General features: G+C 39.4%; 1 long non-coding RNA gene across 1 annotated transcript in view; it reads left to right on the top strand.

Moving 5' to 3' along the window:
- Positions 1–4,587: 4,587 nt before the first annotated feature.
- LOC106032332 (uncharacterized) overlaps positions 4,588–26,109 on the top strand; it is a 76,709-nt gene continuing 55,187 nt past the window's right edge. The window contains exon 1 of the long non-coding RNA XR_010831173.1: positions 4,588–5,374. This is a non-coding gene — a long non-coding RNA (uncharacterized lncRNA). The remainder of the gene's footprint in view (positions 5,375–26,109) is intronic.

Here is a 26,109-nt window from a genome sequence, read left to right as displayed (position 1 = left end):
AAAAATAAGGCAAGGATACAGCAAGCTTGTTCTTGGCAGATTCTTGATGGATTTCTTTCTTTCCTTTTTTTTTTTTCTTTTTTTTTCTTTTTTTTTCTTTTTTTTTTCTTTCTCCTGTACTGTTTTTTTGACTTCAACTATTATGGCTTAGAAAAAAAAAAGAAAAGAAAAGTAAAAAATAATGAAATAAAACCATATGTGTTTGTGTATTTAGGTAGCTTGTGCATCCAGTTCTCTGTGGAAGCATGCAATATTTCAGTAGATGTACTGGGAGGCTTTGGTGAGGTTAGGTCTGGCAGGAACAGAGAGGGTTCCCAGAAAGATAAATATGGGTCTGGGGGTCAGGGGAAGTTTTGGGAGGACTTTAAAGAGGTTTATAGGTGTTCCCACAAGGACTGTGGGAAGAACACAAGGGGATCGGTGTAGCTCAGAAGTGATGTGAGAGCTGGGCAGTGGGTCATGGGGGACTGCTGGAGATTGCTCGTGAAAGGGGATGCTCGGTATGGAGAGGGAGCTGGGAGTGGTCAGAGGATCTTCAAAGACTGAGGAAGGGTTTCCGCCTTTTGCTCTCAGGCCTTCCTCTTCCTTTCCCAGTGCCCTCTGCTAAGAGACCTTTATACCGGCACTTCCAAGGACCTTTTCCAATGCCAGGAGAGGATGCTCACATCTCCCTCCATCAGCACTCATGCCTCTGGCAGCTGCTCAGGAAGGGAGCGGCCTTCTGTAAGGAAGGAGGGGGACCCTGGACAGTTCTGTGGATGCTGCCAGGATGGCTGGGCTGAGGTTGAGGTTGCAGCCCTTGCTGCTTTGGGAGGCTATTTCCCAAAACTGTAGCTAGTTTTGGCTATACACATGTGCATGGTACTCCAGCAGCTGATTCCTATTTCCTTTGGTGTAGGTGAAGAGCTAGTCAATTGTGTTTGGCTTGCTTTTGCTCTGGCTAGCATAAGTTTTCTCTGGAAACATAGATACAGCAAAATATATGATGTCCTCAAGATCTAAATATCTGAGTAATAAGTAAAAATGTTAGGTTTTGTTAGCTGAGTGAGTTCACTGTTGAAGGTAAAAGGGTCCCTACCTGTTTGCTGCACGATTCGGCTGAGACAAAGGTGGGGATGAGGGTAAAACCACCCTATCTGCCATGTTGCATGCTGTAACATGTAGGAGCTCTAGGAGGGACCGTGTGAGAACAAGATGGAGAAGGCTTATTTGTACAGCATCTCCAAAATACTTGGAAAATACTGAACATCTGTTAGCATCTGTCCTCTTTGTCCAGTTAGTTACCCTCTATGGACCGAAGTGACAAATCTAAGGCACCATTAAGTCCTGCTTACTTAGTTGTTTGGAACTAACTAACTTGCATGTTTCATTGGTTACTTTATGGTCTATAAAATAACGACACTGACATTTTCTGTAGATATTACATGATGTGTTTGGTACTACAATATAATTTTATTATCAATGCTAACAGCTACTGAATTGCTGCAGTTCTACTCCACTACAGTCTGTAAGAGCTCCATGGGTGTATAATAAAACTTGTAACTAGGAAAGTGTTGTTGGGTTTAAGCTTATGAATGTTATGCACAGCTTTTTCTTCCTTGTTGTTAGATGCTAGCACAGCTGATGGTCTGATTCTGCTGCTCTAAACCTTGTGAGCCCTTATGCTGGTCCTGTGTACAGTCATGTATGAGTGCCCCAGGAGCTGAGGGGGAAGATGGTGTTAGTGGTACAACCTCAGCTGCTTTTGTAGGAGCATTCACCTTTGCAGGAGAAGTGCTCTACAGGCCAGTTATAGCCAGCTGGAAAACAAACTCAGTTCAAGGAATCTGGCAAATAAAGTTCTGGTGTCTTGACTAGGAGTCTTGATTATAAGTGCTTACTAGCAACAGGAATGACTAATTTAATATGGCTAGGGGAAAGAAGAGGTGAAAGGAAACTGCAAATTTTACAAGAAAATGTGCATACAGTTAGTAACATTAAAGAGCAGTATGCTCTTATAGTGGGATGGGGAGGGGAGAACCAAACAAACTATCATAAAGGTAGGTCCCGAGTACTTTTTCTCCTCGGAAAGTCTAGAAAGAAGTATTTTCAGTTATCTGCAGAGTCTTGTGACAGATGATAACTGAAATGCCTCCTGAGGATAACTAAAAATACTGTGTAACTATAATTTATTTTCAGTGTTTTGACATTATGGGCACCTCTTCTGACCTGACCCTGAACCAGAGGTGAGAGTTTAGAGCATTAAGCATTTGACCTAAAGCCCACTGAAGTCAGAGGTAAACTCCCTGCACATCTGGTCGTGTCCCCAGTGAACTCAGAAGACCTTGTGATCAAGTCCCTGTATCCCTTGAACTGGTTCAGACCTATTACGTACTTCACAGAATATTCTTCAGTTTTCACTGAGATCTGTTTCCTGATATTGACCTTCATTTGTTCTGTTTGTTCAAAACCTAATTTAGTGTGTTTAAGTAATAACAAGTGAGGCCCTGGGCAATTTCTGGGGATTAATGACTGATTGAGAGAGTTGATGGCCTGAGGCAAGACTTAGGGCCATTAACTTTATACAAAGAAAATTTCTGAGGAAATGTTTTAGAATGAAGTTGTTGTTTGGCACTCAGCAGCTGTACCTGAATTGAGAGAGGATCACTCTGTGGGAGAAACAATTACCTATGAAGTCTGGATTGGTTTATGGGAAGAAAAGTGAAAGGAAAGGGAAATGTAACAGTAGGGGAAATGGAACAGTACATGTCCTCCATCCCTTTTACCAGCTTTTTGGCCCTAACAATGTGCTGTGCAAAAGCAAGGCAGTGGACATTTCCTCTCAAGAACCTTTTATTATCTTTTAAAAAAAAATGGTAAAGTATGGTAGAACTTCATAAAGCAGGTGATTCAAGTTTCTCTTATAGTTTTGAATATTCCACAATTCCACAATATTCCAAAATGGATCTTTAAGTCTTTTTTTTTTTCTTTTTATTTTTGTTTTATTTTTTTTTCCTGCTGGTCCTACAAGGGCTTGACCAATATGTAATGTATTATGATCATAATAACCTCCTTTACATCTGTGACTTCAATGGGATACTGGCTTCTAAAGTCTAGCAGATTTTAAAATTCTGCCTTAATGTGCTTTCTGTTTATTAAAACTAAAGAAATGTTGTGCCAAACTTGAATTAATGGTTATGGTTTTGTTTTTGCTGATATTCATAGTCAGTGTTGGCATTTTACTTCATGTTAGAAATGTGTCTTCACTGTGGGTTCTCTTTTGCGTCAAATTGCTGTACTTCATAGTTCATCATAGAAACAAATATAAAAAGCCTTTGTCAAGTGAAGAGCAGTTCAAAATACTTCCGTGTGCAAGCAGAGAGTTTGTAGTGTAGCACACCTCCTCACAAGGCTGCTCTTTCAGGTCTGCAGCGAAAAGCTGGCCTCTTCTTGTGGAACATACACCCCTCGCACTCCTGTCCCATAGAACTTTTATATTTTTATGCTATCCATTCTCATTTCTTTATATAAAATACATTTAAGATTTAAAATATATTTAAGAACATTCTCATTTCTATATATAAAATATATTTAATATGTTAGGTTTTCTGTCTGTGATGCTCATTGCTTGTGAACTGGGATAGGTAGATCCAGCTAAGCACTGTTTTTGAAAAAGTAGGTGGACACAAGGATTTAATTAAAACAGGAATTGAACATACATACATTTTAATTTGATTTTCATTTTCCCCTTCACTACAGTTTTATTTCTGAACTGATTTGAAAAATGACATAATGAAACATTAAGAAAAGATCTCTCATATGAAAAAGCCATGAGTATCTATACCAGCTGAGGGATTTTAAACCTTATTTTCAACTACAGCATTGCATCCACAAAACTTAGGTGAATGCAGAACTCTAAGCTGTTTGGTGCTTACCCAAATCAAAGCTAAATCTGACAGTTTTTATCAGGTGTGGAGAACCATCAAAGTTCCAGTTATTGGGAGTCTTTTCTCCCTTATTAAGTCAATGCATACTTAGGGAAATGGAGAAGTGTTTTATGCGGTGTTTTGAGTTTTCTACTTTTTGAATTTTCAGCAGTTCTGAAATCTCATAATTTCAGACTTTGAAATGCAGCATCAGCATTTTTAATGGTACTTTTCTTTACCTTATTGAAGAAGAAAAGACAATTTATTGAATATGAAGCTTATGGAAGGCTTTTTCCCCTGACAGCACAGACTTCTTTGAAAGAATTATAGATGCTTCTTCCTGTATTATTTTGAGAGTCCTAAAATTCAGTGATATCTGTGAACAGCAGACAACATAAAGCCGCTCCACATACCATTTGAATACTTTTTAGAGCTAAATTATTGCAATGAATTGAAAATGTGGATGAAAAATCTCTGAGAAGTGATTCAAAGCTGCTGTATTCGTCTTTGGTTTTGACCCTAATAATGTTCTGAGGTACCTTTTTAAGTAGGGAAGCTCTTATTAGTTTCTCAGTGTAAGGCTAATGCAGTATTTACTGGATCAGTCTACCTCTGAATGATTATGCATGGAGAATGAGGACCAACCATTCAGTGATCTCTGTCTCATGTGTTCCTTTGTTGGTTTCAGCCATTGCAATGTCGTTCACACCAAGCTGCATGATATTTTTCCATGTGGAATACACTGAAAAGCAAACGTGTTTCTCTCCAAACATCATCTACATGTATTTTAGTGTTAATAATCTTTATTTTTAGTATTTTTTTGTATTTTAGTGTTGATAATCTTTAGTTAAATTTTATCATAGTCAACAAGTTGAGATTTGAGAGCCCCACTACCTTTCTCATACACCTGATTATTCTGTTTTATACTCTTGTATTTTCTCTTAAAAGTTTTGGAGTCTTGCTTTACTTTCTTACGTTGGTTTGACTCTGCAGGTCCTTCTGTAAGCACTGAGGTGTGAAAGTCCTGGCCATGCTAGATGTAGAATGGAGTTCAGTATCTGTGTTTTGCAGAGAGCATGCTTGGTTTCACTTTGCAGATGTTGGATGAAGATATATCCATATCTCCTGAGAGATACCATTTTCTAATTTCACTGCTTCTCTGACTACTCTCATGAGGAACTAAGCCTATGTTGTCATTGTATCTGCATAACAGCATGCAACTTAATGAGTTTTGCCTGTATTGCTTGAAGAGGAGGTTTCTTTTGTTGGTTTCATTTATTCCAGGTGATGGCAGTAAAGGACCTTTGCTCTCCTTTGCTCTTTCAGCATGTGATATGAAGTACAGAAAGCTCTCAGACTCCTACTCCACCTCCGGAGGACAGAACTCCCTTCTACCATTCCTGTTCCTTCCTTGCAGCTCATTATGACATACACCATGAGATGCAAAAACAACATGGCTTGGATTGCAGGTGGTTTTTTTTCCTTCTCATTCTTAATAAATAATAAATATGGTATATATTTTTCACTTGCCTTTGTATGGGGCTCTCACACTGTATGTTCTGGTATAACCTTTCAATGTATTTCATACAGTGCAAGTTGCAGTGTTTGTTTTTAGACTTAAGATATTTAAAACTGCCCCTTGAAGTTTAGTATAGATTGTGTGTTAAGGGACAGAGGATGTCCCAATAAAGCTGTTTATCTGGGATTTGTCACTCAGGCAGACGGTAACATAGCAATGTTATGTCAAAAATGGTTTCAAAATGAAAAGGCTTGCAGTAAGCCTGGAGTGTACCTGCTGGAACTGGAACAAAGCAGCCATTCACAGCTAATGTTTTATTGATGGTCTAAAGGAAAGGAGGAAAAAAAAAAAGAAAAGAAAAATCTACACCAGAAAACACAAATGAATTCAGTGTAGCCTTGAAACTTTTTTTTTTTTTTTAAGCCTGAATTTAATGAGCATAGGACAGGACAGAAAAGAGCTTAGCTTTGTGTTCTCAAATAAGACACGGTGATGCCTATTAATAGAGGATGTGCTTCACTTGTGATTTTGACTAGACTGGGTAGTGCTCTCTTGAAATCAGTGAGGGGGAATGGGCCAAGTGTTTTCCTCACAGAAGAAAGAGGGCTGGGTGTGTCTGCTGAAATTGTTGTCGTAGAGCAGCTTCGGGGAAGGTACCCAGTGTCTATCTCAAACTGCATGCAGCTTAAGGGCCGTAATAAGGGACCATGTCATTACAGTACTGTAATGACAGCAGTCTCGTACTAGTTTCAGAATGCCAGTGGGTATGAAAGTATTGTAGTAGTGTTCTAGCTCAGATCCAGAATGAGCTTTCGAAGCAAATTTCTTGATTGTCTCCTCTTACTGCCCTTTGTTTTATCTTTTTTTTTTTTTTTTTTTATAATGGAGCAGTTTCTCAGATCACGACCTGGACTGATTTCAGACAAAGCTTAACGAGAAATGTGTTCCAGGAATGCATCTAATGCACCCTGGTCACAACAGAGTTGAGATAGAGTTAGCACAAAGGGAAAACTCCCTGAAATATTTTCAGTGTCGATGTCAGGTCCTCAGCACCAACTATTTTGCCTGATGGATTTCCTCCTGTTGGGCTGCTCTGCTGGCTAGTGCAGACCTGGCTTGTATTTCTCTCTGGCAATGTGGATGTTCACACAACATGTGGTGTCAGTGGCTGACCTGTGTGTGTGTCCAGTTCAGTTCAGAGGGAAAGTTAACTCTGCTTTGTTGATGCTAACCCGTGAGCCTTGACTAGGGGCCAATAGGTGCCCTAAGCTTTGCACCTTACAGGTGTGTCCCTGTAAAGTTATATGCTTCCAGCTGTGACATAGCTGTATGCTTTTTCCACCCTGAGAAAAGCTACACAACTGTGGTCCTTTCCCATGAGTTAAGTTTGGTCTTGCTCGTATTTCCATTTGCTGCAGGGAGAGGGAAGGAACAGGGCCAGGAGCCCTGAGCCGGATGCATTAGTACATCACCCAGACGTCTTCTGAGTCACTGAATCTATTTCCCCACTAGCACACACAATTGCATCACAGATCCCTATCATCAGCTGGTGGAGTTCTGTCTGGAACAGATTAGTTTTCCTCCTGTGATTACAATACAATGCATTTCCAGAAATATTTCTTTGGAAACTTTTCTCTTTATACACGCCTGTTTTGGACCAAAAATGTGTTAAAAAACGCCTCGTTTTCTGGTGTTTATATGTGCCTTCTGTGTTTGTGAAAAAACAGTAGTCAGCCTCAGCCATTATTGATAAAACAGGCTTTGCTTTCCTCTGGCTCCTTCTCTTTCTCGCATTATGTTCTTCATAGTGGAAGAACAAGAATAGCTCAGTATATTGGATGAGGCCCCACAAACTCCTTGTGTAATAGGACTGCAGTTAGTTCTCATCTCTACCGGTAATATTTCATCTTCCCTGCCTCAGTTCACATTTTTCTTCTACAAAGTCGCTTCACAGAGTCGGTGTGCAGTCACAAGACATTGAATGAGTCCACTGAGGTCTCTCCTTTGTCATTTTAAACTGATGATATTTATGCTTTAAGTGGAAGTCCCTGTAAGAAATTGCTGCATTCCTGTACTTGCGCTTGATAGTGTTAGATCTCATTCAGTTTGTATTAGTTCAGTTTTCCAGGTCATCTTTATTATTTTTCCCCAGCATATTCTTGCTTTCATTTGCATTCCTCTCAACTGCGTGTCATTAGCAAACTTCAGTGCATTTCTATCTTTGAGCCAAGGCCATTAGTGGAAATATTAAATAAGATTGTTCCCTAAGCCAATCCATCAGGAGCTCCATTGGCAATGCTCTTCGAGGCTGACGATCTGCACTTCAGTGCACCGGATTGATGTGTCTGTATTTAGCCACCTCGACCTTGCCCACGGAATAGGGCTATCATACAGCTTCAAAAGGAATACTGCAAAAAGAGTGAAATCTCTCCTTTATCAAGGGCTACACTGCTGACACACGTTGTCAGCTGGGGCTGGCTGCTCCTCGAGGGGTGGGGAGCCAAGCGCGCTGCGGGCCCAGCAGGGCCAGCACCTTGCCCTGGCCACAGCATGCCGTGCCCCGAGATCTCAGCCATGTTCAAGCAGCAGTGGAGGCTGCCCAGAAAGTTGGCGGTGATGGGGCAGGTCCAAAGTCAAGCTGGGAAGTCAGTCCACAAGGTCAGGGTCTGGATCTGTGGGGTGCACATGCAGGCAGGGCCAGGCTGTGGCTGAGTCATGGCCTGGTGCTGCTCAGGTGTGGCTTGGGCAGATATAAGCATAGGCTGCTGTACTTACCCTAGTAAGTTAAAAATGCTCAGGAATGTTTGCAAACGCTGAAGTCAACTAAATAGCATGGGATAGCCTGCGCTGGTACTTTTAAACCTTTTACCCTTCAAAACAGGAGGCTACCAACTGCTGGAAAACTGCACATTTTGTAATGGTCCTTGCCCAGTACTCACACCTGAACTGTTCCCAGGCCAGAAATTGTTTTGAAGATTGCTATTTAATGCTGTAGCCGTTTAACAGTTTAGAAGATAAACAGGAATGGTTTGGGCTGCTTTTATTTTATAGTTATAGACAGGCATTCAGTGCTTCTCAGCTTTCCTGGGTCATGGACAGCACAGTCGCATAGAAACCAAAAAAGCAAAGCAGTTATACAAGAAACACTTGAGTGTTTGGAAAATCATCCAAGTGTTTGGGAAAATACTGAGTTTCTTCACCTGAAGTTTTCAAAGTATTTAGTAGTGATGTAAGTTACACTGATAAAAGGCGAAATGAGAAGGGTACCGTAATGCTGAAATGGCAACGAGATCTACAGACAGACCCTCCTCTAGTGCAGAGGTTGTTAATGGGAATAGCCATTAAATAACTTCTTATCTTATCTGTTCTTGTCTTTCACGTGTTCCTTAAAACCCCCTGATGTTGAAAAGCTGTATATAGAATCAAACAGGTTAGAGATTTGGTAGAGAAACCTGTAGATCTTCAATTACAGATGTTGACATATAAACTGTGATCATTTTCTGTTCAGCATGTAACAATATAGGAAGACAAGTCAAATATTGTCCTTTGAAATTGTTTGCTTTGAGGTCAGTGGGATGCATGATCTTCAGCTGCAGGAAGCTAATTCATTTGAATTAGTAGAAGAAGCTGGAAAACAGGCTAAGATAACAGTCCAACTGTGATTTTTTTTTCATAGTGACATCTGACCGGTTATTTTTCTTTGACTGGAGGGATGACTGGCCAGTAAAAAGAAACTGAAAATGAAGCATTTGAAATGGAGCCACATGGGAAAGCTGTAGGCAAATTAAGATGGGGACTGAGATAAAATGTGGGAGTTATGCATGGAAAAGACTAAGCAAAAAGTGAGTAACGCTTAGAGGGGAATTACTAAACTAAAAGGAGATTTGAAGTGGTGCTTCTCTGAACTTGGGCTTGGGACTGATCATGTTTAACAATTTCATAAGTGACTGAGGCACAGAAAGTGTACTTTTTAAATGCACTGCTTAATGTACATTTGCAATGTGCTAACAGAACAAGAAAACATGGAGAACAAGAACAGAAGGAACTGCGTACCGCTGAGAACAAAAGTAACTTAGTGCCATGTAATTTAACAGTAAATCTAATAGTACAAAGGACAAGGCAAGCACTTAAGGACTAATAGTAAGCATTAGTAGTAAGACTATCATATTCATTTGTTCATATTCAGGAGAGATGGAATTTAACTGAAATGAGTGAAAAGAAGTGTTAACAGTATTAAATGAAAATAAGAGTTTGTCTCAATGGGACAATAATAAAAAGCAGACTGGCAAAATAAAGACTGAAGAGTATGATAATGGTCAGTGAATATTTAGGATGATAAACATCATGGACAGCACAGGTCATTTTTAGGTAGCGAATAGTGTTGGCACAGGAACAAATAAGAACAAATGGTACATAAATATTTTTAGGATTTATTTTATTATTTTTTTTTCTGGAATAACTAGCTAATTAGATTAGCAGTAGTAGTAGGTTTTCTGACATACTAGCAATGGACATTTTGGCCTCTGAGGACCTTTCTAATCTTATGTTCTTATTAATTTGTATGAAAATAAAATGAAGGAGAATGGAAGACAATGTCTGCAAAATTAGAGATAGTCTCATTTGTAGACAACACCATTGCAGAAGTATTTGGGATAGTAAGCAAAATATTTGAATAACCTCTTAGTCTTTTTTATTAATTATTGCTGAATAATTAAGCTGTATACAGGAATAAAACTACTCTGCAGAAGATCACCTTTCCTTAGTAAATCCAAAGTTTCATTTTATGAAATTCTGTGTAGTCAGAACTGCCAGCCATTGCTACACTCAAAATCTTGTTTATGGACAAAACCAAAAAAGGCCAAGAATTTATTGCTACTGTAATTGAAATCTTAATAGGTTAATCCAAGAACCATTAATAGTCCAAATGTAATTACTACAGAAAGTGAAAGAATAAATCTATGCCAAAAAAAGTTTAATAGCAATGAGCTCGCTGGCCGAGCCGCTTACCATCATTTATCGGCAGTCCTGGCTATCGGGGGAGGTCCCAGTTGACTGGCGGCTAGCCAATGTGACGCCCATCTATAAGAAGGGCCGCAGGGCAGACCCGGGGAACTATAGGCCTGTCAGTTTGACCTCAGTGCCAGGAAAGCTCATGGAGCAGATTATCTTGAGGGTCATCATGCGGCACTTGCAGGGCAAGCAGGCGATCAGGCCCAGTCAGCATGGGTTTATGAAAGGCAGGTCCTGCTTGACGAACCTGATCTCCTTCTATGACCAAGTGACGCGCTTGGTGGATGAGGGAAAGGCTGTGGATGTGGTTTACCTTGACCTCAGTAAGGCTTTTGACACAGTTCCCCACAACATTCTCCTCAAGAAACTGGCTGCTCGGGGCTTGGACTGGCGTACGCTTCGCTGGGTTAGAAACTGGCTGGATAGCCGGGCCCAGAGAGTTGTGGTGAATGGAGTCAAATCTGGTTGGAGGCCGGTCACTAGTGGTGTCCCCCAGGGCTCGGTACTGGGGCCGGTCCTCTTTAATATCTTTATCGATGATCTGGATGAGGGCGTCCAGTGCACCCTCAGTAAGTTTGCAGATGACACCAAGCTAAGTGCGTGTGTCGATCTGCTCGAGGGCAGGAAGGCTCTGCAGGAGGATCTGGATAGGCTGGAGCGATGGGCTGAGGTCAACTGTATGAAGTTCAACAAGGCCAAGTGCCGGGTCCTGCACCTGGGGTGCAACAACCCCAAGCAGAGCTACAGGCTGGGAGATGAGTGGCTGGAAAGCTGCCTGGCCGAGAGGGACCTGGGAGTATTGGTTGATAGTCGGCTGAATATGAGCCAGCAGTGTGCCCAGGTGGCCAAGAAGGCCAACAGCATCCTGGCCTGCATAAGAAGCAGTGTGGCCAGCAGGTCTAGGGAAGTGATTGTGCCCCTGTACTCGGCTCTAGTGAGGCCGCACCTCGAGTACTGTGTTCAGTTTTGGGCCCCTCGCTACAGGAAGGACATGGACGTGCTCGAGAGAGTCCAGAGAAGGGCGACCAAGCTGGTGAGGGGTCTGGAGAACAAGTCTTACGAGGAGCGGCTGAGGGAGCTGGGCTTGTTCAGCCTGGAGAAGAGGAGGCTCAGGGGCGACCTTATCGCTCTCTACAGTTACCTTAAAGGAGGCTGTAAAGAGGTGGGGGTTGGTCTGTTCTCCTACGTGCCTGGTGACAGGACGAGGGGGAATGGGCGAAAGTTGCGACAGGGGAGTTTTAGGTTGGATGTTAGGAAGTACTTCTTTACCGAAAGGGTTATTAAGCATTGGAACGGGCTGCCCAGGGAGGTGGTGGAGTCACCATCCCTGGAGGTCTTTAAAAGACGTTTAGATGTAGAGCTTAGCGATATGGTTTAGTGGAGTACTTAGTGTTAGGTCGGAGGTTGGACTCGATGATCTTGAGGTCTCTTCCAACCTAGAAATCTGTGATACTGTGATACTGTGTGAGAACACAGTTAAAATCGTTACTTACACACTTGCTATCAGGGGAAGGGTCAGAAACAGTTAGGCTTACTTCTCTGGGACATAAGGTCAGTGGCGCCTTCCGGGCGGTGGTGCGGGTGTTGCAGGGGTTTGTCAGCATACAGACTCCTCTGCCTGGAAGAATGCTATGTTCATGTTGATAGCTTCATCTCCATCACTCAGGGATCTGTGTGGGGCCATTAATTAAGTGTGCTACCACGCTTCTATGCCTTTGTTCTTTTTTCATTGTTTTTCATTCTTTATTGGTCTGCAGCTACATCTAAATCTGGTGCTTTCACATGCGTTCGATGCTATTGCTTTGTTCTATCTCACACATAAAACTGCTGTCATCCCACATTTCCTTTAGTGACCATTAGTGAGTTGTTTATAGCAGCAGGGTATCCAGTACCAGGCCTGCGCCCCATCTCACCTTATTTTTCAGTGCCTGTTCTCCTCCATACTGCATCCTTTTCTCCACTTCTCAAGATCTCTGCTTTTATATCAGGCCTGTACTATGCTACTGAGTGCCGTTATGTTAGCCATAAATATCTCATTCTGCATAGAATAATGGCTTGTTACTGCTATCTGTATAAACTGTGATCGTACTATAGGAGATGAATAAAACAAATTAGCCATAGAACCTGGTCAATTAGGAAAAAAAATGCAGTTAAAGTGAAGGGAAGTTGCAGGCAGGTTAAGAAGAGGCCAGGCAGACCAAGCCAGATGATCCTCAGTCCTGGGGCCTTACAAATTCAGTACAAAGCCTGTTATTACAGGGTGACACAGTTACACCCTCTTTACCCTGCATATACGACTTCATGTTACAGCAAGGTCTTTACCCAAGTTATTAGCTGAGAAACAAACCAACCAAACCAAACCAAGAAGAAAAGAAGCATGATGGCTAAAATCAAATTGATGGTACTAGTTTTAATATAAGGAAGCAGTATGTTAATTTTCCATCACATCTGCCTCTTGAATAATATAATCCTCAAACACTTCGGCACCTTTATGGGACCTGATTTGTTTCAATCTGTCCTTGCTATCTCAGTGAGACTGTTTGAACCTGCCAAACTCAGCAGTACTTTTATGCAACGTTCTCTTATGGCATGTATTCTGAATTTGACTCTCATTTTCCGGAGAATTGAGTGCAACTGCCAAAAGTCATTTTACTTGTCATCTTTAACAACCATCAGAAAAATGGAACTATGTCTATAATACAATGAGCTAAGAGGTACGTAGTCATCCATTAGTAAGTCCACTTAGACCGATGTTGTACTGCTCCTCTAAATGAGAGTGACACCTTCTATATCTCAGAATATATTAACTGACTCTGAATGCACACCATTATTTTTCTTTGTTAATTTGGCTTTACACAAGAAGTAATCAAATAGAATGTGAAACCTGAAATTAGAAAGACAGTAGAACCTCTTTGGAAACCTCTCAGTGCTTCATGATCCTTTTTCATCTTCTAGTACCTTGCTTGTTCTTCTGAATATGCTTTGTAAGCATTGGCTAAAAATGTGTGACAGAGATACAGTAAACTGAATAATGATACAGACATACACTGAAACAGTTGTGGCTTGTGAGTTCTTCTGTGCAGAAAGGCTAGCTCTCTCAGATATCTAGGAAAACCCTCACCAGAATGCTGGTGGTCAGATTAGTAAACGTGGACAATCACAGATCCTCATACTATTACCTTCTTACTCACCAAGGTCTTTGAATTGGGTATGTCCAGTATTGAATTCACAGAATGATATTTCTGCCTCCACTGAACAATTTGAAGAAGCCTGTTATAAAACACTTGGTTACAAGTCTCCTCTATTCTGTGCCAAACCCCAAGGAAGGGAAGTGTTAACCTTGTGGTAGGGAATTTCTTTGGACTATAAAGTTTGTTTTACAACAGTTACTTTTTCTGTGTGAGGAGTCACTGTACTCTGATCCAAGTCATTGCTATGCAGACCTTGTCCCAGTTGTGTATATATACATTAATAAAAAAAAAAAAAAAAGAGGGAGATGGGGGTGGAGCTAGAGCCACCTATCATGAATGGAAAGACTCTTCTGGAGAAATGACTCATAATCACCCTTATAAATTTTCCATTAAAAGTCAGAGGAACTGATTTAGTTGCTAGTTGCTGTACTGCACCCACTTGGGTAGCAGCACATAAATTTTACTATTTTCTGTAGCTTCAATTATGTTATTGGATGATAATGTGTAGATGTGTATTGATGTAGATGTGTATTTACTATCTAATGTAATACATACATACATTTTGTATTTAATAATACTAATACATTATGTATCTACTAATACATACATTATGTATTTACATAATGAAGTAGATGTGTATTTACTATCAAAATAGACAATACATCCTAGACAATACATCTACAATAGACATACAACCTTTGTTTTGTTTCTTGATTATTTCTTAATAAATTCTTCTTTTTTTTTTTTTTGTCTTTTTTTTTTTTTCCCATCAACCTTTGGAAAGAAGAAATTCACCCTTTGTTAAACTCTCCCAACACAATAGTAGAGGGAGGCATATGCTTAGTGGACCATGGCATCTGTGAAAGTTGAGTTTTCTGTTAGCAAGGTACAGACTGAATGACAGTGCCTCTTTCTGTTTCTCAGTTTTAAAAAGTGCATCTCCATATTTTCATTGGCATGGCACAGAATTGGCAGCACGGGGTGTCTCAGATGAATTTGTATAAACACTATATTTTTTCTTTGGAGCTGTACACTATCTTCAGAAGAAGGGATAGACATCACTGTGGAACAGGTCATTGAGGAGAACATCTGGTGAAAGTTGGTGCTTCCAAGTCAGCTGAAGCGTCACACAGGAGGCTTTGCCTAACCCATATTCCTGGCTTTGTTACCAAGCAAAGTGAGACCTGAGAGCAGAAAGAGGGCAGTCTGGGAAATGAGAAACAGGAAAGAAATGCAGCTTGTGCTGTGACAAAAATATGCGCGGCAGAAATGACAACTGTCAAGAAGGATTTGTAATCCAGTGGAAGTCTTCTGTCAGTATAGCCTTTGACTGGGAGAAAGAGGAGAGCTTGAGATCATAGGTGGTGATGGAGAGCAAGAGAACACCTGGGATTTTTGAGGACAGGTCTAAATATCGCTGCAAACAGTGTGAATTGCTTGGGAGTTGAAATGCATAGGCCTGCTGCATACATGGAGTCAGTGCTGTGTTATTTTTAGACAGTATGAAAAGCATCCATGTTGCAAATGGGTGATTGTCCACACTGGGCATTTTCATACAATTACATGTAGGATAACAGTAACTTGTGGCTTATGCTTAGTTCAGTTTCTTGAACAGATTATTGTAGGTATGTAAATATGCATAACTGCTAGTACTGCTGAAGGGTTGGAAGAGGCCAGAATTAAAACTGAGGCATGAACAGCTGTAGCTATGAGAGTTTGAACTTGGGAGAAATGTTTCTGGAAATTGTGCTGCCCAAAAGGCGCACAGTTAAACTTGCGGTGAGTAGCTGCCAAGTGAGAGGCAGCTGTGCTGCTGGGAGGAACCGTAAGTACTGATGGTCCTTGCTCAAAGCAATGAAAACTGTAGGTGCCAAGCACCAGCCAGGCCAAAATACAGGATGTATGTAAGGTTAATGATGCAAAGATTCACTCATGTGGCTCCAGAAAGCACATTTTGTAAAATTATAGAGGAAATATATCCCGTCTTTGTGGCTTATTTTCTCCCAGATCAGCTGAAAGGGTTGGGGGAAAATCTAAAATCAGCTAGAGGTGGCATGTAAAGTGAGGGACAAGTCACTCCTGCTTCATCTGTTACTACACGGGTTTAATCTTGGCAGGAAAACAAGTCTGCACCTTAACTTGATTCAAAGTGTGAACTGAAGCTGCTTTTTACTTCTTGGTTGTTGTTTGTTTCTCCCGTGATGGGACCTGCTGACACATCATCAAAAGATGGCAGGTAGACTTAAATTAGCAAGCAAAGCAAAAATCAGCAGGAAGAAAACTTGGAACTGCATAATAAAGTAATGTAAAAGGCTGTTCCATATCAAGGAAGAGTAATTGAATTTGTGAATAGTAGGCAAACATCTTCCAGTAAAAAAAAAAAAAAAAAAAAGAGAGAGAGAGAAAAAAACCTGCCGACATAGGTTTTTCTTCTTAAAAAAAAGATATGAAATAAATCATCTGTCTTAAATTTCTGGCAGTGGAAATATTGTAAGGTAACTTTTGGAAGATGTTGTTGCTCTACAGAAAAGGCAACGTTGGATGAAATATTAACGAATTTACTCAACAGATAAGGAGCAGAGTATAAAATGAGTTGTCACTGTTTTCTTGAAATTTATTTTTTTGGAAGGATCTTAGCATTAAACAAGAAAAAAAAAAGGATCAAGGAAGAGCCACGTTATTCTTTTTTTTTTCCAAATGGCCTGTTGGAAAGGAAAACATGACCAGAAGTTTTACCCAATTGAAAGTTCTTAAAAATAAGAAAATTACCTCATATAATTGTGCTGTCTACTATTTTATAACATATAGCTATGTAAAACAAATATTTACATAATTTATCATAGAAAACTTGTATGTAGTATAAGGACTTTTAATACTGGCACTATACGTAATATTATTATGAACTTAGAATACTAACTCTTGACCTCATTTGAGTAGCAAGCCTGCAGCACAGTTTTATATGCAACTTATATATACTAGAAAATGATTACAGCTATTCTGGATGGCAATGGTACTTTCTTACTGGGATTTTCTTCTATCCTGTAAAATTTCTTATGGTATTTTCAGCACTTATTTGAACTAAAATATTATTGCAAGTAATAAAATAAATATGACTTGATTAAAACCTTATTTACTCAAAAATAGGTTCACAACTCATATGTCTGCTATATCTACCTATGTGCATCTGTGCTGCATATGGTTATTATTAAAATAAAACATTAAAAAGAGCTCAGTAGTTGAAAAGAGTTGCCAGAAAGTAGGATTGGTGATACTAAATATTTCTGTTTTACTGTTTGCTTTTTCCTAAATGGCAGAAGGGTAGGATTAGCCGAACAGTTTGTACAAAAATCAAAAATCCAGCCCTGTAGAAACAGCATTAAGGTCTTCCTTGTGGAGGTCAAGTATTGCTTTCAGGAGCACTGAAACTCTGAAGGAAGAAGGACTAATAAAACAGGGGGGATTAAGGGATAAAAAGAATGATCGCATCTTGCATGGCCATCGTTGTGTAGTTGTAATCATATGTGATGGAATCGCTGGTAAGCAATGTATTCTTTTTTGGTTCTTCCCTCTTTGTCTTTCTATACTTTTAGAATTAGGAGTTAGCAAAATATTTCTGTAAATGTTTCCAAACTTTAACTGTCTGTGGAGAGTTAGTACGACTGTTTTAAACCGAATGAGCTCAGATGAGCTACATAAATCAGATAGTGTATTTTAGTTCCTGTTAGAGAGATGAATATGATCCTTCTGTCTTTGAACATTTTGCCACTGTGCATACCTGTTGTGCATATGCAGTCACATTTCAGTTTCAAAAACAGTCTTCTATACAACATGTTTTCAGTTCACTTCAAACATGTGCATGTGTAGGAGGAAGGGAAAGACAGTGGAGTGCTGGAACAGTCTTGCAAGTAAGTTAATTGTATTATTTATCACTGTTGGGAAATATAAAATGGGTGTTGTGACTGATGCAATAAAGAAATTGCATTAATTAAATTACACATTTATATATTATTATATGTATGCAATTTTACCCAGTCTTTTTGTGGCTGTGGGGTTTATGATATTGGCAGATAGTAGGCAGTCACAGCAGAGAGATGTAATAGGCTACTCACTGATAAGTAGCTGAAAATAGATTATTGATATAGTTCTCTCTCACCCCCCTCAGTTATCTGACAGGGTGCACTGAAAGGTGAAAATCTGAAGAAATTGGGATTAAATTGCCCACCAAGAGGCTAATGCTTACTTTTACATTGAAAGATGAGCAAAACTCTCTACTTCTGTCACTCATGTTGCTATTTATGTGGTTTTGCTGCAGTCTTCTCCCTGCTTGGTGCTATTATTTTTGCTACATACCTATCTCTGTGACAAGTATCTACGTTGCCAATAACTGTGCTATTCTGCCCTCTAAGTAACTCTGTACACTGATGCAGTCATACATGCATATTTGCCAGAAGAAAAATATTCTGTAGAAAAGTTGCAATAATCAAAATATTTTTTCTAGACCATAATTTGGTTCCATTGCCAACATACAGCTCTACTTGCTTGAGTTTTCTGCGATCTAAGCATCCTGCCTCCTGTCTTTCTCTTACTATCACTCAGTAACATGTCAAAAAAAGTACTGACCTCCGAGATTAGCCCCACATTTTTCTACTTCCCACCATCTTGATTTCTAAACTCATGAAGTTGATTCACTTGTAAGCTGACTACAGCTCTTGTTTTGGTGTAGACTCCTTGGAGCAGTTGTCTTCCCCTCCAGGCTAAAGGAGGGAGTGGTTCAATGCTCTTTTGTTTAGTAATTGCTAAATCAATAGAGGCCTCCAGTCAGTAACATAAACCCATGGAGCACAGATGAACAGAGGAGAGGCTATGGCATGTGATTAAATGGTTTTCTAGGTGATGGAGAAAAGGCCCAGAGGCTCTGATGAGTATGCAGTAGGTAGAGCTGTGTATGTGGCAGTGTGCCCTTGAGAAGCAGAAGCAAGAGTTGGAGCACTCCTGGACAGAGGCACCCCACAGGAATGTGGTCCCCATGAGTGCTAGGAATACCTTGGGGTTAGGTGTGGCCAGACAGACTGCATTTCACAAATCATGTGCCTCAGGTAGGGTCAATGTTGTGCTTAGGAAACCACCGATATTTAAATGAGGAAAATCCTTTCTTCTTTTTTTTTTCTTTTTTTTTCTTTTTTTTTTCTTGTCTTTTCAGAGAGAGAAAGCTCAACAACATAAGGCAAAGACAATGACTAAATTTGTGTAATGAGTTTGTTTTGGTTGTCTTTCAGCTAATTCAGTCGTTTGGAAAAACATACTGATGATCTTATCTGTATGCCCTTTCTAATAGCTTTTGTAGGCTTAATAGCTGATGAGTGACCAAACTGCAATTTTTTTTTTCACTCTACTTAATCTTAATATTCACTCTTGATCTTGAGCTGCAAGGTATATGAAAACTAAACAAACTACGGAATGTATGTAAATGAATCTGGCTGAGATGGTAATTAGACATACAACTCATTGATGGGGTAGTACATGCTGTAGGTTCAACAAATAACTATAAAGAATTTTCTTAAAGAATTGTGAATAGGTTTCTTTTAGCAAATACAGCTTTTTCCTCCAAATAAGTAGCCTGCAGCCATGATTCCTAGTGGCTTTGACTAAAATAACTAGATGGGTGTATAAATCATTATACAATGGAAAGATGAATTAGGTTTCCTGCTCATAATTCTTCTGCTTGGGAAGTGGGCTTGTGTTGCTCTGTGATTTTTTTTTTATGAGTGAAGTCCTCGAATGAAACAATTTGAAGAGAATGTGTGGAATAGGAGTACCAGCTGCGAAAGGGAATAAGTGCTGGAACTAACTTCCTTCCATAAAGCCTCACTTTTTGGGAATAAATAGAAGAAGATTGGAGTGCCTTTAGCAGCCTAATCAGCTATTTCCTGTTCTTCTATTACCGTGTTCCTTAGAAATAACCAGAACTCTTGGTTGATATCAGTGTTCATTGTCTTACTGTTTCCAATATTTATTTCTTTAAATTAGTTTTTGGTGCTGTTAATTTTTGTCTTTTGCAGCTTTATGGTCTTTAGTGCTTTCAAGGCCACTGAAGGAATGATGCTAAAACGGAATTTTATTGTTAATTGTTGGAAGCATCAGTCTGAGGTCTGAAAAGAGCATTTGGTGCAGTTTAAGACTGTTAACTATAGAGTACCCCTCACAACCGTCTCTCTTGCTAGAGAGAAATGTTTTATTCTATGATGTAACACATTATGAAAATATGTTTAAGTAAAAAAAGAGACCTCAAGCCAAAGAAAAAAACCTCTTGAGGGATGCCTGAACTCCAAAAAGTAAGGGAGATGAAAGCAATAAGTAAGAATGGTTGTTACTCAGAGAAGACTACTTGAGGCTATTAATTTTATTGACAAGATAAAAATACTTGACTAACTGCAAATAATTAATCTACAGTTTCTTTTTATCTCATCCTGTTTAGTCTGTAAATGTGCTGCTTGTATTCCTTCCATATTTCTTGCAGCTCTGAGAACATATAAAAAATAAGCTGCTGTTTAGTTATATTGACAGGTGACCAAAGCTTTAAATATATATATATATATTTTACTTAAAAATACAATTTTTCAAGAACCTAAGTGATTTCTCAGACTCTGACAGATGAAATTTATTTGTTCAATAGTTATTTCTACTTTGCTTGATTCAAAATGTGAGCTACAAACACTTTGATCAATGAATCGAACAGTCATCTAGGTTCATTACACAGTAGTTCATTCAAATGCATTTCTATCCCTGAAATCTTGTAGAGCAGTACAAGTGAACCACAACAAATCTACTTGTGCTTTTTACTCCAGCTCTTTATGAGTCAGATGGCTGTTAGAGAAAAAAGATCCTTCTAGCCAGGCTCATACAGACCTATTTTAACCTAGCTGATTTCACAGGAATGTTATCAGAAAAGAGTTCGGTATAGACTTCAAAACTTACAGAAGCTGAATAAATATTTGAGTTATGAGGCTGTGATGGGCTCAGCTAATGCAGATACTTTGCAAGCTGCACCTGCACTAGTTTAATACTCTGGGTATTTCTATTTGAAATCTGTTCTTAAGGTACTGTATATTCCTGTATTGCAATATGCCAAGACAAACTTATTTTCAATTAATTAGGTCAAAGTAATTATATATGCTATAAATGCTGGGAACTATTTTTTTGTTCTACTTCTAAAATTCATTAAGGGGTGTTGCTAATGAATGCTGTTTGAAATAGATTATCTTCTGTCCTGGATCAAATTTCTCCTTGTTTGTTGCAGTGAAATGGCAAATGGCATGATAGTTGGGGAAAAAATCATTGAGATGGATACCTTTCAAAACTGTTACGTGACTGTAAAAAAAAAAGAAAGGGGGGAGGGGAGATAGGGGTTGGGACTTGGGTGTGTGAGAATTGCCCCATCAGGGATAGTTTTGAAAGTACTTTTTCTCTCCAAATCATAACAAGAATGAATCAAAGAACATCATGCTCCTCACTGCCACTGGTGGTAATCTCTTGTTTCAGCCAGCTCAGTTTCAGGTTGGCAAGCCCATGCAGGAGAGCTGAGCCTCCTCAGCAGTCTCTGTGGTAGACACGGCTGTATGATCCAGGCTTCTTAAAAAATAAGCTGTTCTTTAAAATGTGCCCTTTTCCTTCTGTGAACCACCTGTACTCATGTATACATCCTAGTCTGAGCATCCGGCGCTAAATCTCATGACTGAAATCTCCTTTGTTTCTCTCTCACAACTTTATTAGCACTTCTAGTTTCCTTCTCTGTTTCTGTTCAAAGATTTCTGCTAGCAGCTAACATGGAGGGAAAACAGTTTTTGATCTGCAGGTCCTATTGTATATTGATCTGCCCTGAGTGTTGCTCAGTTGAGATTTGTGTGTTGTTCCTACCTAGTGCTGGTGCTTCCCAGGCAATTCAGCCCTCAGCTCAGTTCAGGTTTGGTAACTTTCCACATTGCCGTTTCCACTGCCACTGCCTGACCAGGTGGTCTGATCCTGTTCTCACTTCAGGCTGTTCTCTCACTGTGCCTGCCTTTCATCTCTGTTCCCTTTTCCCAGTGCCAACAGAAGTTCAATCATTTTTTCAAAACTGCTTCTAATTTTTCCTGGTGAATCTGTTAAGTATGCCACATTTTAGGGTTTTCACAATGACAGAAACATCTCCACAGAAGAATTGTAAGACATTCTACACCCCAAACACTTTTCTGCGGAGCTGTGGTTTGAAATTTATGCTGCTGCTTTATCCCCGGTCTTTCCAGTTTAGGATATGTCTATAATGTGGACAGTGGTAGAATATAAAACTCATTTTAAGTGTGGTGGAGTTCTGGAAACATCCTGGCTTCATCGCTACAAAATCTACATATTATTTATGTTAGCATAGATGCAATCTCCTGCCAGTTACGTCCAAGAAGGTGTGCCCAAATTTAGGTCAGTGTGAAACAGGAAAACACACAGCACTATTAACGTGAAGGTTTGGCTGTAAAAAATAAAGTTTCAGATAAGAAATCTTCCACTATTCACAGTCGGCTAGGAAAACACAAGAATCAGAGTCTGATTTACACGGGTGCTGCTATATTTGTGCAGATGCCTGCTTTTCAGCGAAGAAGACCTCTTTTCTAAATGACATTTAAATAACACTCCTCTTGCACCTTGCAGAAACATCACTAATGACTGCAGACCAGTGCAAAAGCTTCATGTGCCTCTGTAGCCAAACACAGTTTTTCTTAGTAGTCAGAGCATAAAAACACTGGTTTTAAAGAAGCAGCACTGATGTACATGCAGCAGTCAAGAAAAAAGTCCCTTCTAAATTTCCCGAGAAAGACATTACTACTGATTTTGATGCAAAAAGTCTTTCTTTCTTTTTTTTTTAAATAAATGTAGTTGCTACAGAGATATGTTAATCTCATCACTGCCTTTAGATATATCTTGTGACCTATTATATCTGAGGGATAATTCCCAAACATCATAGGAGTTTTTTACAATTTTCCTTTTCCTTAAAATTCACTATATATGAATTATTCTAATGGAAGGGATTGTATGTGAATGGTCAGGCATGGTTGTAGGAGGTTATTTCACAACTAGAAAATCTCTTGCTGTATAAAGAGAAAGCATGTGGCTGAGAGAGCTGTTTTTTGGCCTTTGCTCTGACTCTTGGGCATCTAGGAGACTCCATCCACTGATGGGACTTCTGATCTCCAAATGCTCTATGGGCCAGCACCCTCCTCTGCAGAGGCAGGGGGAAAGCCCTGCAGCACTGTGTTTTGTAGCTTGCAAGAGGATCCAGCTCTCAGGTACAGTAGTCTGTAGGCTTGTTTTTTACTATCGAAGTATCCTAGGTTAAGCAATGGTCTTAGTTAAGGCTGTGCTGACAAATGTTGTGCTGCTGATCAGAAAATGAAAAAAGTGTTACGGCAGCTGGTCACTGGTAAAAAGTCTTACAGAGAGATAGATGAACTTATGCGCTATATAAACACACTTTTATAAACATGTTTAGTGACATGTAAACAGCTACTATACAGCATAAACTACCAAGTACTGAGAAGAGTAATGATCAGTAAATAGCAAACTTCCTCCAAAAGGATGAGAGATTTGGTAGCTAATTTCTACACAGAGAAACTCAAAAAATTGAAGGTGGAGATGGCTTTCCTATGCAAGAGTTCACTGTTTTTTTTTTTTTAATTTAAATTTTAATTTTATTTTTTTATTTAATTATTTAATTATTATTAGTTTGATATAATTCACTCATGAAAAGACGCACATTATCCCGAATCACTGACATAGGGTAGAATGTTGTTCTGATAGTCCACATACTTCATAGGTACAACACAAACGCAAAAGTTCGGGAAGCTACTGCTGGCCAGGAACTTGAGAACTTTGTGATATTGATAATTGTCCCAAGAGAAAATGATTTAGCTCTGTGGAATTTGACAAGTAGTGGTATTCAATATGTCTGACATGAATGTCTAATGTGAGTTTTTTGTTGCTAATAAACGTGTCACTTGAAATGAACAATAATGGAAAATAGAAACCTTCTTTTAAAGTGTTACCCTAAGCTGTTTGGGGAATATCCTGGGAAAAGAACTGTCTGATACTCAATTGCTGGGCTTTATATGCTTCCTAAGAGTCTGTAGCTCAGGAAAACTTCATGATGTTCCCTTTCAAACATGCTGGTATCTTGTCTCTGTAAAGGTTAGAGGCAAATTTACAGTGTGCCACAGGGCGGTTGAGGACTGATCCATTTCCACTTCATGCAGGGAAATGGAGCCCAATAGCTGTGGCTCTCACTTTGCTCTGGTTCCTTTGTCTACCAAGCCATGGTGGGGAACCTTTCCTATAAAGGTGTGTAACATACAGTGCAAGAGCATAGGCTTTCATTTTGTTAACCCACATGAATAGACATTGAGTGATGTCTGTTTAATTTGTGGTTTGTTTGCACAATATGATTTTTAAGAAAAGAACAACCAACACAAGGGATTTTATTTATTTATTTATTTCTAGTAGAGATAGAAAAAGTAAAGAAATTACTAAACAAAGGAAGAAAACAACAAACACCAGTTGCAAAGTTCTGACAGTCTACTGTACTTTTACTACATAAAGTGGAAATACTGACAATTTATTTCTCTTTCATTGACTACCAATTCTGATAGCTGTTATTACATATTTAGTTTGTATTACAGTTTCTCTAATCATAGAATCATTTCGATTGGGAATGACCTCTAGGATCACCAAATCCAATCTTTAACCTAACACTTCCAGGTCCACCACTAAACCATGTCACTAAGCTCTACAGCTGCACATTTTTTGAGGACCTCCAGGGATGGTGACTCAACCACTTCCCTGGGCAGCCTTGTTTCAATACTTCACAACCTTTTCAGTGAAGAAATTTTTCCTAATATCCAACAGAAACCTCCCCTGGTGCAACTTGAGGCCATTTCCTCTTTTTGTATTGCTTTTTGCTTGGGAAAAGAGACTGACCCCCACCTCACTACAACCTTCTTCAAGGTAGGAGAGTGATAAGGTCTCCCCTGAGACTCCTTTTCTCTAGGCTAAACAACCCCAGTTCCCTCAGTCACTCCTCGTAGGACTTGTTCTCTAAGACGTATGGAATGTTCTTGAAGGACCATATATGTATTGTGTTGTTTTCAGTGTTTTATAACAGAAGAAACATGGTCTATTTACCAACTCTTATGTTTTTCAATTTTGAGTCTTTAATCTTCTGTAGATATTCTCCTCAGCCTTTATTGTAAAAATAGGCAAGTATTGTTTAAAAAAGAGTTATGATAATTACTTTGAATGCATGTTGGCACATATCTATGGGTATTTCTGTGACTTCAAGCTTAATTTGTGTGTGTGTGAGAGATCTTCAGTTTTCCATAATAAGTTAGTCTGACTGTTACTGAAGCTGTTGTTTCTGGCCCAGTCACCTGCCTGACAGAGCCACTCTAGGCTGAGAACATGGCCAGAACTTGCCATGCCTCACTGATCGTTATTATTCTTTGCATTCACAGTACTGTTTTGTGACATTTTCCTGCATACATTTTAAACTTTACTGTTGATTGTAAATGCAATGAAACTAACAAAAGATGCAAACCAAGGGCTTCTCAGCATTATTTCTGTGTTGTAGTACATGGTTATGCTATATTTTCTCCAAGATCCTCCTCCAAGACAAGCCATCTGAACTTGGAATCATCCCTTACAAAGCTGTATTTTCTGTTACGTTTTCAGTATACCATTCTGTTAATTCAAAATCATCTGTGATACAAATCAAAAGCTTGGAGAGCAGAGGGTTAATCTCCAGGACAGGTTCAAGACAAACCAGATGTTGCTGGGAAGGTTAAAGGGAACAGGTGAAGCTATTGCAATGCTAAAGGGGGTGGCAGTAGGACTAATTATCTCAGCTGACTGCCAGGTGCTTGTTTGCTAAAATTTATAAAAGGATGTGGGGGTAGAAAGATATGGGTGGTGTTGTGGGCTTTCCTTTCTGATTTTTGGGTTGGTGTTGGTTTGGTGATTCAAAGGCCCTAGGTAGGTAGTGATTTTAATTTTATTTCAGTGTGTGTATTTTGTTAGGAATATTTCTCTCTGTTATGCGTTCTTCTCTTGCTGTAAGCTTCACTTTGGGCTGTGTAGCTCCATTCCATGTATATAGGCTAATAACTCAGACTAAGTTGCTGAGAGCTGCCCCTGTGAGTCCTATAAGTTTTGCAAGATACTATGACTCAGCAATCAAATATTGATTTAGGAAATCTTCTCCTGTGTATGCTCTTCGGCTTTAGTTGTCTGCCTGTTATTTGTAAATAATGTCCATCAGAAAGTAACACAAAACATGGGAAGACAAACTGCAGTCAGTGGGTTTTGTTGTGCCATTCTTAAGAAATAAGCTCTGAATAAGATGAAGTGCAAGGTGTTTTTTGTTGCTTTTGTTTTTTTATTATTATTATTATTTTATTTTATTGACTGC

This window comes from Anser cygnoides, chromosome 4 (assembly GCF_040182565.1).
Source record: "Anser cygnoides isolate HZ-2024a breed goose chromosome 4, Taihu_goose_T2T_genome, whole genome shotgun sequence".
NCBI classification, from domain to species: Eukaryota; Metazoa; Chordata; class Aves; order Anseriformes; family Anatidae; genus Anser; species Anser cygnoides.
The sequence above is the reverse complement of the archived record's forward strand: the minus strand, read 5'-3'. Positions and strand labels throughout refer to the sequence as shown.